Genomic DNA, 4,822 nt, shown 5'->3' with positions numbered 1-4,822 from the left:
AAACCGTGTTGTTTCTGCCTGCTGTGGTGCTTTGGATCTGGCTCAACTCTCTGGCGGTCAGTGAGCACGTGGCCAGAGAGGGTTGTAAGAACCTGCAATGCCAACCAAGTCACCTTTCCCAAGGGATTTGCACCTCTTGCGGGCTTCATTTCCAAGATTCCCACGTGCTGTGTCCACTGCACTGGGATTGATGCTTTGACTCCAAGTCCTTCTCATCCCACAGACCCACATGCTCTCACTACCCCCACCCCTTGTTTTCCTGCCTTGTACAAAGAAAGGATTAAAAAACACAACAAAAGCTAAGAAATTCTCTAAATTAATGAGCAGAGAAGCCCACAGACCGCTAGCTTGGCTTTTCAAATCTTAGCAATATCATATCTGTGTCTTTAGGAGATTTATGATTTTAACAATTATAAGGGACTCACTAAAGAGGCTGCACATGGAGGACACAAGCACCTGCCGGACTCACGTGCATCCCAGCCCAGCACAAACTTCCCATGGCAAAGGTAACTTTATGAGTGGCACAGAAAGGGAAAACCAGAAGAGGTCATTGCACGAGAGGGGCTGATTCTCGTGATTTAAATACAAGCCCCCAAAAACTCACACTGCAAAGCCACAGGCACACCCAGAACGGAAGGAAACACTCACCAGTGACCCTTGGGAAGTGATACTGCTTCCTTGCAGGCAAGGGGAAAATCTCCATACTCCTTCTTTGTAAAGGGAATAACTATGCAGACATCAGCCACCCCAAAGGCACAACACTGAGACAACCAGTTCACTGGCAGGGTCAGATACCCCAGCTATGCACCCATCCCTCCTCTGGGACACCCCAAACCTCAGCCCCAGGCCTTATACTGCCTTCAGGATAAACAAATCCCAAAATCTCAGAGCAGCTGCACTGGGAGGAGAAACAACACAAAAGGACACAACCCCCAGGTGCTCAGAGAGATCCCAGGCCCAAGGTGAGCATCCAACCATCTGATTGCCACTAAAAGCCATTGTTAAGGTGATTCTCAGCAGAGGGCACCTGTGGGACCCCCACAGCCCCCCCAGAGTCTCTGTTGTGCTGGGGTGAAGCAGAGCTGCAGGAGGCAGCGAGGGCGATGTGTGAAATCGTGGGTAGCTATTTTTGCTCCATGTCAGCAGCCACTGACAGCACCACCCTGGGAACACAGAAGCTCCCGGCATCTTTGTTCCAAGTGAAATTCACCTGTACATAACTGCACTTCCCCGTTAATCCCCAGCTCTGGGAGGTGTGGAGCTCACTGGTTCTGGGTGAAAAGCTGGGGGGCTTGGGGTCGAAGTGAACTGCTGGCACCCTTGACATCTTCATTTAGGCTTCCAAGATTCCCCCTTATCTGACGGGCAGAAGCTTCTACAAATCCCTTCTTTTTCCTTCTGCTCAGGGTCACTCTCCTTTTCCCCTTAATTTCTTGGGACTTGTAGCGAGGCCCAGGCAAATGCAACCGATTGTGTAACATTTGGCTCAAAAAGCTTCTTAAACAGTCACATATTTCTATTGGATTTCCCTTGCCCTTCACTGCTGATTACTGGAGTATTTATATATAAATAGAAGCTGTCTTCCCCATAATCTGCATGTTTCTCCTAATTAACTCAGGGCTGCTCTCCTTGGGCTGCTCAGCCCTTAGGCTTTGGGGGTGCCAGCATCCAGCAGCGCTCAGTGAACCCAAATCCGCCAAACCTCTGCTGAAATTGCTTTTTTAGCTGATTTTGAAGACACAAAACCCTCCTTTCCAAACTTTATGTGCTCAGTATCTGCCCCATCCTCCCAACCCGGAGCTCAGGGAAGCACTCAGACGTGATTTCTTCATCTTCCTCCCTCCTCACAAAACTTTCCCCTAATTCAAGGAACGTCTCGATTTGATAATTATTTTAATCATTATTACTCATCTTTCCCCTTTCTTCCCCCCCTCAAAACTTCGTCCTGGGCCTGTCAATCACTTTAATAGCTGTTTACAACCTATCATCAAGTCTTGCATAACATCCACATGACTTCACTCAGATGCCTCCGACACCCAAAAGCTGCCCCTGGGCTCTATTTTAGGAGTGATGGAGCCCACGGCGCCAAATGGCTGCATCCCCCGCTGGCATGCCCGGGGTCCTGGGATGGGGAAAATCAAAGCGAAAAACATGCCCGAAGCAAAACTCTTTTGTAGTTAACACCAGACAGCTCCACGCTGCTCAGGTTTTGGGGGTGAGGGTTTGTTTGGTGGGCTCAGAGCCCTCCCCAGCATCGCAGGTAGAAGTTGCATCACTTCGGAGAGTTCGGGAGCTAAAAGCATCTGGAGCAGCCCCTGGATGGCAGCAGCTGCTGCCGGGGGGGCTTCGGATTGAGTGTGGCCTCTGCGCCCCCCTCCCACCCCTCACCGGGACACAGGCACACCAAACACGGCAAATTCTTTCTAAAATGTCGTTTCCCACAAAGTTCTCCACGCCGCGGCATCGCCCGTCGGCGGCGGGGGACGGGGCAGAGGCGCAATCTGTGCTGGAGCTGCTGCCAGCCCTTTTCCTTCGGCTGGCTTCTGGGGAGGGGTGGGGAGGGACACGACGGCTCTTTTTTAAGCTCTCCCGTCCTCCCCCTCCTCTCCCTCAGGTTTCATAACCCTTCAAAGCACGAAAAGGCTCCTCCGGTTCCTGGCTAATGAGCCCCTGCGGAGGAGGAGCCGCTGCCCTGACAGGAGCAGCAAAATCTCCGCACCGCGGGTGTGACGGGGCAGGGGGGACACGGAGGGGGCTCTGCGGGGTCCCACCGTAGCCCCAGTTTGGCCACTTCTCGCCCCAAAACGCCCCTCGGCATGAGGCTGCCCACGGTGGGACATCTCTCCCTCCCCGTGCAGGCGCTGTGTGCAAATATTTATTTACACAGCATAAAGGGGGTTATTTATTAAGCTACAGCTGCCAACTTTATCCAAACTAATTTTTCTTAATAAGGTGCTTGTGGTCACCCCGCCAACAGCACCGGAGCACCCTTCTTTAAGGAAAATACTTACTGGGGTGAAAATCCCCTTGGATGCAAAGAGGGGGCTCTGAGGTTTGGTCCCAGGGGATCCAGCACCTGGAGATGCTGGGGCTGGTGACACCAATCCCCTTCTTGGGAGACCTGCTCCACCCCCAGAGATGGAGTCCAGAGGGAGGAAGAAGAATTCTCAGCTCCATCTCTGCCTCCGAGAATAATCAAACCCAATTTCCCCGGTCTTTAAAATCCTAGATCCATCAGTTTGCCAAATGCTGTGTAATCCAGGGTTTGCAAAACCCAGCTCCACAGAACCTGAAGGAAGCTCCTTATCCCCTCTGAAACCTGGACTTAAACTCTCACACTAAAGCATGATGGGGTTTTTTGGTTATTTTACTAAACAGCCACACAGTGCTCCAACCAGCTGGGGTGGCATGGGAAACCCACCAAGAACTCACCCCAAAACAAAGGACTCACCCTGGGAAGTAGAGCAGGCTGTGATTTACTGGGACAACAACATTTCTGCAACAACAGAGAACACGACTGTGCCGAGGCACCCGGCCAGCAAACCTGCAGTACCTGCAGCACCACTTAGCATTGCCACACTGGGCACCTGGAGAGGTGACACCAGAACAGACACCAGAGGGCTGCCTACAGCTCTGGGGGCCTCAGAGAGGTGACATCAAAGCAGAGACTGGAGGGATGCTCGAGGTTCTGCGGAACCCAGAGAGCTGACACTGAAAGCAGAGACCAGAGGGAAACTCCTGAAGGCCTGAGAGAAGTGAAACCAGAGGAGAGACCAGAAGGATGATCCTGGGGACCCGCAGAGGTCACACTGAGAGCAGAGACCAGAGGATGCTCATGGTCCTGGGGAACTTGGAGAGGGGACACCAGAGCAGAGACCGGAGGGGTGTTCATGGCCCCCAGCACTGGTTTCCCTCCTGTGTCACCCCCACAGACACGGACACGAGACAGAAGCCTGCTGGGACAGGCAAGGCTGCTACATGCCAAGAAAGGGAGCAAAAGGCAGAGGGTTCAGGACAGGCTCCATGGGCATTGCAGCCACCCTGGAGACAGTGGCGTGCAACTCCCTCTGTAGGCACTTGATCCTTCAATCCCGGGCACCCTGGCTCTGCCTGTGAAGCTCCAAAGGCACACGTTGGCTGCAAGGGATCTCACAAACTCCTGCTGGGACTGCAGAGGGCCTGAGGGAGCCCAGCACTGTGTGGATGTGATGGGGTTTGGTCCCAGCCTCCAACTGGCCTGGCTTCTTTGTGCATGACTGGGCTTTACCCTCCTGGCTGTGTGAGTGGGGCTACTCTTCACATGGTCATTCCCAGCCCAGATTTCCTTTGATCCATGAGATGAGCATGTTGTCAGACCTTTGCCTTCTCTGAATGCCATCTGAGATGGCAGGAGCCAGGCAGGAGCCTCAGGAAGGCAGGAATTCAGGGCTGAGGGGCTGCAGTGGGGGCTTGGCAGTGATTCAGGGCTGGGAAGAGGCATCTAAGCAAGGACAGGGAAAGTGGAGCAGGCCACAAGATCTGCTCCGGAAACTGGGCTGAGACCAGAAGAAACCAGGATCAGAGGGAACTGCTGTAGCTGGAAGTGCTGATCCAGTTGAAAATAAAAAGCATCTACTGCAGGCAGTGGTAGGTTCCCTTCCAGGATAAAATCCTGACTGCTGAGTGCAGGATTTTGCCCAGGCTGCTCTGTTTGCAGGGTTTGCTCTAATAAACACACACATCCCGGCAGCAGAGGAGTTGAGCTCCTTGGAGGCATTTCCTTAAGGATAGATCCCCGCTCCTGTGCCCTCACTAATCTGCCCAAGCCTCCCCCCTCCTCGTT

This window comes from Cinclus cinclus, chromosome 23 (assembly GCF_963662255.1).
Source record: "Cinclus cinclus chromosome 23, bCinCin1.1, whole genome shotgun sequence".
Lineage (NCBI taxonomy): Eukaryota > Metazoa > Chordata > Aves > Passeriformes > Cinclidae > Cinclus > Cinclus cinclus.
The sequence above is the reverse complement of the archived record's forward strand: the minus strand, read 5'-3'. Positions refer to the sequence as shown.